Below are 15,704 nucleotides of genomic sequence, written 5' to 3'. Positions count from 1 at the left end.
AGTGAAGACTTCTGGAGCAATTTGCCTGCTTCTTCAGCAACAATGGAAAGAGTTGTTGTTGTTGTTGTTGTTGTTATATTCTTTATATGTATTTCCACAGTTAGAGGAAGAAATTAGAGAGCAAGAACAGTTTTTGGTGTTTGGGGGATGATGGTAATGTTCCCTGGAACTACAGTTAGGTTCTAGCAAGAATTTGTATATTACAACAGCTTACTGAGGTAGAATTACACCAAAACTTAGGTATGCACTGTTAAATGCCCAAACTTGGGTATACAATTTGTGTTGCAGGGCTCTGAAAAATTCTGTGCTATATTGGTATAGTTTGTTTGGCTCAAAGTATTCCTCACCCACTGTATTGTGGTTGGCAATAGCAAACCCAGCAATTGTTAAAAGTATTGTACCAGAGAAAATCCTGGGTAAGTTGGAAAAGACAGGTATTGACTCAAGAAGGAGTAGCAAAAAAGAAAATTGTTAGCAATATTAATGAATAAACAGGTTTCATATTACTTCTGTTGAAGGTTTCTTCTTCTGGAACAAGAGTTTGAGTTCTAAAGCATAAGCATATGCTTTACAAGCATAAGTGGAGTCCGAATTCTTCTGCTGGTCTGGGGGAGGATCTGAGTTAACAGGTGCTGGTTTTATTCTAGAAATATGAACCTGATTATCTGCCCCTAGCAGCTTCACAGCCATGGGGGTACTTAGGACAACTGGTAGGGTCCCTTCCATATTTAGCTAAGTTGATTTGTAGGGGGTCCTTCTTTCTAAGTTTTGAGAAGTACCCAAACCCTGAGAGATACAGTGTCCTGGAATTCTCCTTTGGGAGAGGATAAGACCTTATTTCCATATTCCTGTACTGTTTTGTTTATTATATACTTTGTTTAAGTTTATTATATACTTAACTGCTTGATGGGTCTCTGTATCAAATATCAACTCTAGAGTTAAGAAAGGCCTACCATATAGCATCATTTCAAGTGGACTGAGTCTAGTACTGGCCTTAGGGGATCCACTGATTCTCATGAGTGCTATAGATAGTAATTTAACCCAGTGTTCAGAAGTTTCCTGACAGAGCTTTACCAATGCTCTTTTCAGGGTCTGAGTTGCCGTTCTACCTTCCCAAAGGACTCCAAGCAGAGTGAAGGTAATATTTTATGCCTAGAGCCTCAGAGATTGATTGAGTGGTCTTAGATGTAAAAGATGGTTCATTGCCACTTTATAGGGCACATAGGAGAATGGGAGACCATATTGGGGTATTATTTCCTTTATGGGAGCTTTTGCTACTTCTGTGGCCTTCTCTTTCCTTGTTGAGGAAGTCTCAATCTATCCAGTAAAGGTATCTGTCAGGATAATAAGTATTTATGTCTTCTACAGGGAGGCATTTTGGTAAAGTCAATCTGCCAGTCTTTTCCTGGATAGGTCCCTCTTCACTGAATAGGCTCTGACAGTGGGGAAATGGATGGCTTTTGGCCTGGGTTGTTGTAGGCACAAAGGGTACAAGTGTGGAAGATTGCCCTTATGGTAGTTGCTATTCCTATGTCTATGAATAATTCATTAACCATTGTTGAAGCATTCTTTCTTATGTGGAAGGAGCCATGCAAAGTCTTTAATAATTTTCACTGGGAGGTCTGGGGAAGGAATAGTATTTGGCCAATGTATATTCAAGGTCCTACATGGGTGCCCCCTTGCTCCAAAGCCCAGGATGTCTCCCCAGATGTATAGTTGGGCTTGATATCTCAGTCATCCACAGAGGAGAATAAAGCCAGTTGTTTGGCAGTCCCTAGTTCTGCTTTTTCCTCCTCCTCTGCCTTTCTATTTCCCTGGGAGATAGGGGACATATCCTTCTGGTGACCTTTGCAATGCATTACTGCCACTTACTCAGGGAGCTTAACTGCTTCTAATTGATTTAGGATTTCTGATCCATGTTTAATGGGGGAATCCCTAGTAGTAAGGAGTCCCCTTTCTCTCCATATGGCAACATGAGCATGCAGAACAAGGAAGACATATTTGGAATCTGTAATATTAATATCAATATTAATATTAATCTTTTTTCCTTGTCCTAGAATAAGAATTTGGGTAAAAGCCATAATTTCAGACTTTGGGGCTGAGTTTGAGGGTGGAAGGGGTCATGCCTCCATAGTGTCATATAAACTAACTACTGCATATCCTGCCTTTCGCTGCCCATTCTGTACAAAGAAGCTTCCTTCAGTGAGCCACTCTTCATCAGGGTTTTCTAAGGGTTGGCCCAGCAAGTCAGTTCTATAGGAATAGGTAAGATTAATAATCTCTGAGTAGGAATGGGTCAAGTGTGGAAATGATTCTGTAGGCATTAAGGAGGCTACAATTAAGGTATTACAGGTTTTTACAATTACTTCAGGATTGTTCAGGAGGAGGGTCTGATATCTTGTCAATCTATTTCCTGTTAGCTAGAGATGTCTTTTTGCTTCTAATACTCCTTGCACCTCATGTGGAGTTAAGACCTCTCTCACTTCCACCTGAGAGTTAGTTTAGCAGCTTCCTTAGTTAACATGGCTGTGGCTGAAACTGCTATTGACACAGAAGCCACCCAGTTGCTACATTGTCTAGCTTTTTAGAGAAATAAGCAACCAGTCAAGGTTCATTTCCTAGGTGTTGAACTAAGACCCTTAAGGCGATTCCCTGCTTCTCTTCTCTGTATAAAGAGAAAGGCTTGTTTAAGCCAGGGATGTCTAGAGCCAGGGCCTCAACTAGTGCTGCGCAATTTTATTAAAAACCTGATCATGTTCCATTCTCCATATAATGGGTTTTGTGTCTGGTCCCTTAGTACCTATGTATAAAGGTTTTTAATTAGTTCAAACCTTGGGACCAAACTCTGCAAAGTCCAGCCATTCCTAAGAAAGAGAGGAGATGTTTTTGGGTAGTGGGTGGTGTTAGCTCAGTAATTGCTTTTATTCTTTCTTGTGACAGTTGTCTAGATTCTGGGGTTAGGATATATCCTAAATAATTTACTGTGTCTTGTAATTTGGGCCTTTTTCTTAAAGACTTGATATCCCTGGTGTCCAAGGAAATACAGATCTTGGATAGTGTTACAATCTGAGGCTTTCTTCAAGGGGCTGCAGGATAGGATATCATCTGTATAATGTAAGATGTCTGTCTCTTGTAATGGTAATTCCCTTAAATCTTTTCCCAGTGCTCATATAAAGAGACAAGGGCTAGCTCTAAACACTTGTGGTAGTACCATCCAGGTATATTCCTTATGGGTCATTGACTTGGGGTCTTTCCACTCAAATGACAAGGAGAGAATCCAAAAGGCAGCAAGGGAGAAACAGGAAGTAACATACAAGGGAGCCCCATTAAGACTAGCAGCTGACTTCTCAATGGAAACACTCCAAGCCAGAAGAGAATGGCAAGGGATATTCCAAGTAATGAAAAACTAAGGGCTGCAACCAAGAACACTCTATCCAGCAAGGCTCCCAGTTATAATGGAAGGAGAAATAAGGAGTTTCCCAGAAAAAAGAAGGCTTAATGAATACACCTCTACCACCCAGCACTACAAGATATGCTAAAGGGTCTACTTTAAGAAAGGAAGAAAAAGAGTGAGAGAGAGAGGAGCATAGGTATGAAGGAAGTAAAATGGCAAAGAATAAGTACATATCAATAATATCCTTAATGAAAATGGAATAAATGATCCAATCAAAAGACATAGATAGCTAAATGGATAAGAAATTATGACCAACAACAGTCCCACCTCAGAACAGAATACCTATTCAGACTGAAAGTGAAGGGCTGGAAAAAAATATTTCAAGCAAATAGAGAGAAAAAAAAAGCCAGGGTAACAACACTCATATCAGGCAAAATAGATTTTAAAACAAGGACCATAAAAACAGACCCAGAAGGTCACTTCATAATAATCAAGGGAAGAATCCATCAGAAGACATAAATATTGTAAATATATATGCACCCAACATAGAAGCAACCAAATATATAACAAAAATCTTAGAGGACTTCAAGAAAGATGTTGACAGCAACATAGTAATAGTATGGGATTTTTACATCCAAGTGTCAAAAATAGATAGATCTTCCAAACAAAATATCAAAAAACATATTGTGGCATTGAACAATGACTTAGATCAAATGAACTAAGGATATATATATATATATATATATATATATATATATATATATATATATATATATAACCTTTCATCCCAAAAAAGTTAATACACATTCTTTCCAAATGCACATGCAACATTTTCAAGGATAGACTACCTGATAGAAGACAAAATAAGCCTCAACAAATTCAAGAAAATTGAAATCATATCAAGCCTTTTCTCCAAACACCAGGCACTGAAACTAGAAACCAATCTCAAGGAAAAAAACTCAAAAACACTCAAACTCATGGAGTTTGAATTATGCTATTAAACAATGAGTGGGTTAAGAATCAGATAAAAGAAGAAATCAGTTTCTGGAAACAAATGAAAATGAATTATGGTACACAGAGAAGAAAGTCCTGAGAGGGAAGTTCATAGCAATACAGGCCTACTTAAAAAAGATAGAAACATTTCACACAAAAAACGTGACACTACATCTACAAGAACTCAAGGAACAACAACAAAGACACCCCAGAGCAAGTAGAAGGAAGGAAATAACCAAGATCAGAGCCAAATTAAGTGGCATAGAGACTAAAAGTAGAATTCTAAGGATCAATGAATCCAAGAGCTTGTTCTTTGAAAAGATACACAAAATTGACAAGCCTTTAAGCAGGCTCATCAAGAAAAAAAAAAGGAGGACCCAAATAAACACAATCAGAAATGAAAGAGGAGAGATTACAAGTGATAAGACAGAAATACAAAGGATTGTAAAAAATTACTACGAAGAACTATGTGCCAAGAAATTTTAAATATAGATGAGATAGACAAATTTCTAGAAAACTATAATATTCCAAAACTGAATGAAGAAGAAGCAGAAAGCCTGAACAGACTGATAACAGCTGATGAAATTGAAGCAATAATCACAAATATCCCAACACACAAAAGCCCTGGGATGGAGGGGTTCACAGGAGAATTTTACAAAGCATTTAAAGAAGGAGTAATCCCTATCCTTTCCCAACCTATTCCAAAAAAATCTAAGAAGTCAGTAGACTCCATAAATTTTTATGAAGACAGCATTATCTTAATCTCAAAACCAGATAAAGACACAACAAAGAAAGAAAACTAGAGGCCAATATCGCTAATGAACATAGATGCTAAAATCCTCAACAACATCTTTCAAACCATATCCAGCAATACATTAAAAAATCATAAAACATGATCAAGTGAGATTCAGCAAAAGGATACAAGGATGGTACAACAGTTGCAAATTAATAAACATAGTACATCACATAAACAAAAGCAAAGATGAAAATCACATGATCATATCAATAGATACAGAAAAATCATTTGATAACTTACAGCACCCTTTTATGATAAAAACTCTCACCAAAGTGGGAATAGAGGGAGCATTCCTAACATAATAAAGGCCATATAGTACAGACCTACAGCCAACATTATACTCATTGGGCAAAGACAAAAATCTTTCCCATGAAGATCAGGAACAAGACAAGGTTGTTCACTCTCACCACTCCTATTCAACACAGTATTGGAAGTCCTAGCCACATCAGTCAGGCAAGAAAAAGAAATAAAAGGCATCCAAATTGGAAAGGAGGAAGCAAAACTCTCATTGTTTGCAGAAGACATGATAGTGTACATAGAAAATCCTATAGACTCGGCCAAAAATGACTCAGTCTAAGTGAATTTGGCAAAACAGTGAGATATCAAACCAATATTCAGAAATCAAAGGCACTTTTGCCATCAACAATAAAATATCAGAAACAGGAATCAAGCAAAAAATCCCATGTGATATAAAAAGAAGAAAAATGAAATACTTTGCCATAAACTTAACCAAGGAGGTTAAAGACCTGTACTCAGAACACTATACAACACTAAAGAAAGAAATCAAGGAAGGCACAGACAAATGGAAGCATGTACCATGCTCATGGATTGGAAGAATTAATATCATCAAAATGTCCATACTACCAAAAGCAATTTATAGATTCAATGCAATCCATATTAAAATACCAATGACATATTTCACAAATGTAGAACAAACACTTCAAAAATTTATATGGAACCATGAATGACCCCAAATAGCTGCAGCAATTTGAGAAAGAACAACAAAGTAGGAGGGATCACAATACCTGATATCAAACTGTATTACAAGGCCACTGCAGTCAAAACACATTAGTACTGACATAAGAACAGGTACATAGGCCAATGGAACAGAATAGAGAGCCCAGGCCAATGGAACAGAATAGAGAGCCCAGAAATAAACCCAAGTCTCTATGGTCAATTAATATTTGACAAAGGGGGCAGAAGCATGAATGGAGGAAAAATAGCCTCTTCAACAAATGGTGTTTGGAGATCTGGACAGCTACATACAAATAAATGAAACTGGACCATAAATTTAAAACATACACCAAAATAAATTTAAGGTTGATAAAAGACTTACATATACATTGTGACACCATTAAAGTTCTAGAGGAGAACATTGGCACAAAAATCTCAGATATTCCATGCAATATTTTTCACCATTATGTCCCCTAGAGCAAGGGATATAAAGGAAAGAATAAACAAATGGGATCTCATAAAATAAAAAAGTTTTTGCATGGCTAAAGTAAACAGAATTAAAATGAAAAGAGAACCAACTATATGGCAAAACATATTTGCCAATGATACATCAAACAAGAATTTGATCTTCAAAATTTATAAAGAACTCATATGACTCTACTCCAAAAGGACAAAGAACTGAATTAAAAAATGGGCAAAGAACCTGAGCACACAATTCCCCAAGAGGGACATACAGAGGGCCCAGAGACATATGAAAAGATGCTCAGCATCACTCGCCATCAGAGAGATGTAAATTAAAACCACAATGAGATACCACTTCACACCAGTGAGAATGGCCATCAGAAACAAGTCAACAAACAAGTGTTGGAGAGGATGTGGAGAAAAAGGGACCCCAAGTGCACTGTTGGTGGCAATGCAGACCAGTGCAGCCACTGTTGGAAACAGGATCAAATTTCCTCAGAAAACTAAAAATGGAACTGCCTTTTGACCTGTCAATTCCACTGCTGGGTTCGTATCCTAAGAACTGTGAAACACCAATCCAAAAGACCCTATGCACCCCAATGTTCATAGCAGCACAATCTACAGTAGCCAAGTGCTGGAAGCAACCTAAGTGCCCATCAGTAAATGAGTGGATCAAGAAACAATGGTATATTTGAGATTTTCCTGCCAGTGTTTTCCTTTAGGTCTTTTATGGTGTTATGACTTATATTTAAGTCTTTTATCCACCATGAATTTATTTTTGTGTATGGTGTAAGTTGGTGGTCGAGTTTCATTTTTTTGCATGTAGCTGTCCAGATCTCCCAACAGCATTTGTTGAAGAGGCTATTTTTGTTCCATTTTATGCTTCTTCCTCCTTTGTGAAATATTAATTGACCATAGAGACTTGGGTTTATTTCTGGGCTCTCAGACATTCCACACAGCAACATCTTCACTGATATGTCCCCTGAAGCAAGGGACATAAAGGAAAGAATAAACAAATGGGATCTCATCAAATTAAAAAGCTTCTGCTTGGCTAAAGAAAACAGCATTAAAATGAAAAAGAAGGCCAACAATATGGGAAAACATATTTGCCAATGGTACCTTAGACAAGGCTTGAATCTCCAAAATATGTAAAGAACTCACATGATTCCACTCCAGGAAGACAAAAAAAAACAATTAAAATATAGGCAAAAGACGTGAACAGACACTTCTCCAAGGAGGACATACAGAGGGCCCAGAGACATGAAAAGATGCTCAGCATCACTAGCCATCAGAGAGATGCAAATTAAAACCACAATAAGATATCACTTCACACCAATCAGAATGGCCAACATAAAGAAGTCAAAAAACAAGTGTTGGAGAGGATGAGGAAAAAAGGGAACCCTAGTGCACTGTTGGTGGGAATGCAGACTGTTGCAGCCAGTGTGGAAAACACTATGGAATTTCCTCAGAAAGCTACACATGGAACTGCCTTTTGACACAGCAATTCCACTGCTGAAATTATACCCAGGAGCCCTGAAACACCAATCCAAAAGAACCTATGCACCCCAATGTTCATAGCAGCACAATTTACAATAGCTAAGTGCTAGAAGCAACCTAAGTGCCCATCAGCAAATGAGCGGATCAAAACACTATGGTACATTTACACAATGGAATTCTACACAGGAGAGAGAAGGAAAGAGCTTCTATCCTTGCGACAGTATAGATGGAACTGGAAAGCATTATGCTAAGTGAAATAAGCCAGGTGGTGAGGGACAAATACCATATGACCTCACCTTTAACTGGAACATTATCAACAAAATAAAAAAGCAAACAAAATATAACCAGGGTTGTTGAAATTAAGAACAATCTAACAGTAGCCAGAGGGGAGGGGGGAGGAGACAGTGGGGAGAATAGTTTTTAGGAACTACTATAAAGGACACATGGACAAAACCAAGGGGGAGGTTGGAAGCAAGGGAGGCAGGTGGGTTTGAAGGGGGTTGTGGGGAATGGTTGGAGGAAAATACAGATAACTGTAATTGAACATTAATAAAATAATTTAAATTAAAAAATGGTATATTTACAGAATGGAATACAACACAGCAGAAACAAAAAAGGAGCTCCTACCCTTTGTGATAGCATGGATGGAACTGGAGAGCATTATGCTAAGTGAAATAAGCTAGGCAGTGAAAGACAAATACCATATGATCTCACCTTTAAGTGGAACTCCATCAACAAAACAAACAAACAAGCGAAATATAACCAGAGACATTGAGATTAAGAACCAACTAACAGTAACGAGAGGGGAAGTGGTAGGAGATACTGGGGGGGGAAATGGTGGAGGGTTTTCAGGAACAAGTACAAAGGACTCATGGATAAAACCAAGGTGAGTGGAATCAGGGGAGGGAGGTGGGGATGGCTGGGGTTTCAGGAAGTGTAGTGGGAAAAATTCAGAAAATTGTACTTGAACAACAATAAAATTAAAAAATAAAAAAACAAGGCTTATGGAAACAAACTAATTTTTTAATGAGCAAAAGATTTGAAGTGTCCCTTCAGAAAATAACATATAAAATGGCTTATAAATACATTACAATGATATTCAGGAAATGGGAATTAAAACTGCAAGCAATAATGTACCTTTACATATACTTTTGAAATTAAAATGTAAAAATATCAGTACCACCCTGACTGTGTTGCTCAGTGGGGTTGGTTATCCTCCATGGACTGAAAGATCACTGGTTTAATTTCAAGCCAGGGCACATTCCTGAGTTGCAGGTAGGTACACTGTTGGGGGCATGTGAGAGTCAGCTCATCAATGCTTCTCTGACACATGATATTTCTTCCCCTCTCTCACTGTCTCCCATCCCCTCTCTCAAAAAATAAATAAATAAGAATTTCTGGCCAAGATGGAGGCATAGGTAGACACACTGTGCCTCCTCGAACAACCAAAATGAGGTTAGCAACAATTTAGAAACAACATAACAACCAGATCTGATGGAAAATTGAACTGTATGGAAGTTGGACAACCAAGGAGTTAAAATATACACATTCATCCAGACTGGTAGGAAGGGTAGAGTAGGCAGCCAGGCGGAGAGGGGTCATGTCACAAAAGTGGTGGCACTGGGTGCATAAGGTATCCCAGACACTTAAGGCATCCCAGGAGCTTAAGGCATCCCGGGCACAAGACCACAGTGGGCGGACCCTGGGTACACAGGCAGCTGGCAGACCCAGCAAGGCGGCAATTGTGAAGTGAGGTACTGTGCACAAGGTGGCTAGTTGTCTGGGCACTCCCACATTTGTGCACAGATAAACCAGGCAAAATTGGGCAGTGAGACAGACTGAGCAACCCAGGGTCCCAGCACCGAGAATTAGAGCCTTGGGACACTAATTGAAAATGCCTGTGGGAGTTGAGGCACAGGGAGAGACTACTAGCCTCACAGGAGAGTGTGTTGGAGAGACCCATGGGGTCCTAGAATGTGCACAAGCCAAACAACACGGAAATTAGCACCAAAATGTCCCACTTAGCTTGGGGGAAGTGGTGGAAAGGACTGAAATCTGACAGAGAGTGGAGCAAGCGCCATTGTTCCCTCTCAGACCCTGCCCCCACATACAACGAGCATCACAACCCAGCGACTGGGTTACCCTGCCCTGGTGAATCCCTAAGGCTCCACCCCTCATACATAACAGGCACAACAACACAAAAAATGGCCCAAATGGAAGAACAGATCAAAGCTCCAGAGCAAATACAACTAAGCAACCAAGACATAGACAACCTATGAGATGCACAGTTCAAAGCACCGGTGATTAGGATGCTCACAGAATTGGTTGAATTTGGTCGCAAATTAGATTAAAAAAAAAAAAGAAGGCTACACTTAGTAAAATGAAGGAAAATGCACAAGGATCCAACAGTAATAGGAAGAAAACTAAGACTCAAATCAATGGAGTGGACCGGAAGGAGGAAAGAAACAACAAAACAGAAAAGAATGAAGAAACAAGAATTCAATAAAATGAGGAGAGGCTTAGGAACCTCCAGGACTTCTTTAAGTGTATCAACATCTGAATCATAGGGGTACCAGAAGGAGAAGGGGAAGAGCAACAAGTGGAAAACTTATTTGAACAAATAATAAAGGAGAACTTCCCCAGTCTGGCAAAGGAAATAGACTTCCAGGAAGTCCAGGAAGCTCAGAGAGTCCCAAAGAAGTGTGCTCCTCCCAAGGAGGAACACACCAAGGCACATCATAATTACATTAGCCAAGGTAAAAATGAAGGAGAGAATCCTAGAAGCAGCAAGAGATAAGGGGACAGTCAACTACAAAGGAGTTCCCATCAGACTGTCAGCTGATTTCTCAAAAGGGACCTTGCAGGCAAGATGGGGCTGGAAATACATATTCCAAGTCATGAAAGGCAAGGACCTACATCCAAGATTGCTCTATCCAGCAAAGCTTTCATTTAGAATGGAAGGGCAGATAAAGTGCTTCTCATATAAGGTCAAGTTAAAGGAATTCATTATCACCAAGCCTTTATTTTATGAAATGTTAAAGGGACTTATCTAAGAAAAAGAAGATAAAAATATGTATAGTAAAAAGACAACAAACTCACAGTTATTAACAACCACACCTAAAACAAAAACAAACTAAGCAATCAATCAGAACAGGAACAGAACCACAGAAATGGAGATCACATGGAGGATTAGCAACAGGGGAGTGGGAGGAGGAGAGAGGGGGAAAGGTACAGAGAATAAGTAGCATAGATGGTAGGTAGAAAATAGACAGGTGGTGGGTAAGAATAGTATGGGAAATATAGAAGCTAAGGAACTTATGACACATGGACAAAAACTAAAAGGGAGAATGTGGGTGGGAGAGGGTGTGCTGGGTGGAGGGGATTGAAGGGGGGAATGGGACAACTACAATAGCATACTCAATAAAATATATTAAATAAATAAATAAATATCTTAAAAATAAAAATATCAATTCCAAGTTTTGTTAGGGAGGAGGAGCAATTGGAACTCATTGCTTATTCATGTGATTTTAAAATGGCACAACCACTTCAGAAAGCCCTCTAATAAAGTTAAACATAAACCTTCCACATGATGTAGACTTTTCACTCCTAAATAGAAGAGGAAAACATATGTCCACATAAAAACTTGTATACAAATGCTCTTAGAAGCTTTATTTATAATTGTCAAAAATTAGAAATAACTCAAATGCCCAGAAAAAGCAAATAAATAAATTGTAGTATAGCCACACCATAGACTACTACTCAGCCGTTAAGGGAATTAACTACTGGTTCATGCAACAACATGGATGAATTTCACAAGTAAGATGTGTGAAAGAATTCAGACACAAACTATGCATATTGTATTATTCCAGTTATACAAAAGTATAATTTATATTGACAGAAAGTGGGTCAGTGATTGCCCGGGGATGGGGAAAATGAATTATAAAGTTCCCAAGAAAACTTTTAGGGGTGTTGGATATGTTCAACATCTTCATTATGATGGTGGTCTCATAAATATACATATGTCATAACAATAAATTTAAATAAACAACATAGTATTGGAAGTCCTAGCCACAACAATCCGACAAGAAACGGATATAAAAGGATTTTCCCATTAAAATTGGAGAGGAGGAAGCAAAACTCTCATTTTTTGCAGAGGACATGAAAGTGTACATAGAAAACCCTACAGACTCTACCAAAAAAACTAATTGATCTAATAAGTGAATTTGGCAAAACAGTGGGATACCAAGCCAATATTCAGAAATGAAAGGCACTTTTGTACATCAACAATGAAACATCAGAAACAGAAATCGGGAAAAAATCCCATTTGATATAAAAAGAAGAAAAATAAAATACCTTGGAATACACCTAATCAAGGAGGCAAAAGACCTGTACTCAGAAAACCACACAACACTGAAGAAGGAAATTAAGGAAGAAACAAATAAATGGAAGCATATACCATGTTCGTGGATTGGAAGAATTAACATCACCAAAATATCTATACTACCCAAATCAATTTATAGATTCAATGCAATCCCTATTAAAATGCCAATGACATATTTCACAGATATAGTACAAACACTTCAAAAATTTCTATGGCACCATAAATGACCCCAAATAGCTGCAGCAATGCGATAAAGAAGAACAAAGAGGGATCACAATACCCGATATCAAAGTGTATTACAAGGCCACTGTAATCAGAACAGCCTCATAGTGGCATAAGAACTGACACATAGACCAATGGAACAGAATAGAGAGCCTAGAAATAAATCCAACTCTCTATGGTTAATTAATATATGACAAAGGGGGCAGTGATATAAAAATGGAATCAAAATAGCCTCTTCAAGAAATGTTGTTTGGAGATCTGGACAACTACATGGAAAAAAAAAAAAAAACCTCGACCACAAACTTATACCATACACAAAAATAAACTCAAGATGGATAAAATACCTAAATATAAGTTGTGATAACATGAAAGTCCTAGAGGGGAAGTTGGGCAGAAAAAATCTGAGATATGCCATGCAGCAATATTTTCACTGATATGTCCCCTAGAGCAAGGGACATAAAGGAAAGAATAAACAAATGGGACTTCATAAAAATCAAAAGCTCTGTGTTGCTTAAGAAAACAGCGAAATGAAAATGGAACCAACTGTATGGGGAAATATATTTACCATGATATCTCAGAAAATGATTTGTCCTCCAAAATGTATAAAGAACTCACATAACTTCATACCAGGAAGACAAACAATCCAGTTAAAAAATGGACAAATGATCTGGACAGACTTCTCAGAGGACATACAGAGGCCCCAGAGACATATGGAAAGTTGCTCAGCATCACTAGCTATCAGAGAGATGCAAGTTAAAACCACAATGAGATATCACTTCACACTCATCAGAATGGCCATCACAAACAAATTAACAAACAATTAGTGCTGATGAGGTTGTGGAGAAAAGGGAGCCCTAATACACTGTTGGTGGGAATGCAGACCAGTATAGTTTCTGTGGAAAACAGTACAGAATTTCCTCAAGAAACTAAAAATGGAATTGTCTTTTGACCCAGCAATTCCACTGGTGGGTTTATACCTGAGAATCCGGAAATACTAATTCATAAGAACCTATGCACCCCAAATTTCACAGTAGCACAATTTACAATAGGCAAGTGTTGGAAGCAGCCTAGGTGCCCATCAGTAAATCGGTGAATCAAAAAACTAATATACATTTACACAGTGGAATACTATGCAGCAGAAAGAAAGAAGGGGCTCCTACCCTGAGCAACAACATGGATGGAACTGGAAAGTATTACATTAAGTGAAGTAATCCAGGCCATGATAGACAAATACAATATGATCTCACATATAAATGGAACCTAATTAACAAAAAAAAGTGGCAAACAAAATATAGCCGGGACATTGAAACTGACAACAAACTGACAGTAACCAGAGGGGAGCGGGGAGGGAAATAACATGGGAAAGGGACATAAACAAACATGTATGAGGGCCCCATAGATGGATCCAAGGGGGGTGGGAATAAGGGTGGGAGATGGGTGTGGGTAGGGCGGGGGAATATGGTAATGGGAAAATGGAGACAACTGTATTCAAACATTAAAAAAAGTTTAAAAATTCTGAAAGAGAAAAGGAATATCAAAGAGTGCCTTGAAGAGGAAAATAAATTCTAAAAAAAAAAAAATAAATGGCCCTCCAGCAGGGATTATAAGAAAGGGAGAACAGAGACATCTTTTAGCCTAGCCAATTTGAGCCTCCAACATTTTGACACCACCTGGGGAATGAGTTGGCCTCCTCTCAGTAGGCCTGGACTTGTGCCTGCAGCAAGCAGAGTTGGATGCAGTTCATGCAGTTGTTTTAGTGGACAAATCTGGAGAAGAGTCTGGAAACTTCTTGTTGGATAGCTGTAGATTATCTTGGGGTCAGAACACGAGAGCTAGGGGATGAGAGAAGGGGAACAGGCTGTCATAATCTTATAGAGCTACTTCCTTAAGACCCTGGAGGACCTGGGTGGAATGGTTTGGGCAGACTTACTTATTTGACCTGTGAGGTCTCCCCCTCCACCTCAGCCCCATGTCTGGCCACTGGAATATCATGAATAGGGAGATTCTGAAGTTCAGACAGCCCTATGGAATTCCCTTGGGCTGGGTATACTTTCCTGGAGAAAATGTTCTTCTAATGAGGGGAAAACAATATAGTGGAGCATGGAAAAGAATCAATGAAGAATTATGGGTGGTGCTAAATTATATAGAACTTCCAGCCATGATGGAGGTGTAGGTAGATATGCCCTGTTTCCTCGCACAACCAAAGGAAGGACAACAACCAATTTTAAAACCCAAAACAACTAGAACTACCAGAAAATCGAACTGTATGGAAGTCCAACAACCAAGGAGTTAAAGAAGAAACATTCCTCCAGACTGGCAGAAGGAGCAGAGACAGGCAGCTGGGGCAGAGAGGGCAAGCAGCAAAGTGACAGACCAGGCCAGGGTAGGTGGCAGCTGACAGACTGGGCAGTCCCACATTTGCATGAGGATAAGCCAGGAGGAATAACTGGGGAGTGAGACAGAAAATACTACCCAGGGTTTGAGCATGGAAAAATCCCTGAGCCTCAAAAATCCCTGGCTATAAAAACCTGTGGGAATTGTGGCAGTGGGAGAAACTCCCAGCCTCACAGTAGAGTTTGTTGGAGAGACCCATATGGTTTAGAACATACACAAGCCCACCCACCTTGGAATCAGCACCAGAAGGGCATGATTTGCTTGTGGGTAGCGGAGCAAGTGACTGAAAGCTGGCCAAGAACCAAGCAAAAGACATTGTTCCTTTTTGGACACTTCCCCCACATATAGTGCCACAGTGCAGCCTTGTGGGTTGCCCTGCCCTGGAAAATACTTAAGACCCCACCCCTTAGAACATAGCAGGCATGCTGAGACAAAAAAAAAAAAAAGGTCCAGGTCTTCCAGCCAAGATGGAGGCATTAGTAGACACACTGTGCCTCCTTGCACAACCAAAAAGGACAACAAATTTAAAAATGAAAAACAACCAGAACTGATAGAAAATTGAAATGTATGAAAGTCTGACAACCCAGGAGTTAAAGAAGGAATATTCATCC

This window comes from Phyllostomus hastatus, unplaced genomic scaffold (assembly GCF_019186645.2).
Source record: "Phyllostomus hastatus isolate PE091 unplaced genomic scaffold, TTU_PhHast_1.1 phas_scaffold_28, whole genome shotgun sequence".
Taxonomy (NCBI): domain Eukaryota; kingdom Metazoa; phylum Chordata; class Mammalia; order Chiroptera; family Phyllostomidae; genus Phyllostomus; species Phyllostomus hastatus.
The sequence above is the reverse complement of the archived record's forward strand: the minus strand, read 5'-3'. Positions refer to the sequence as shown.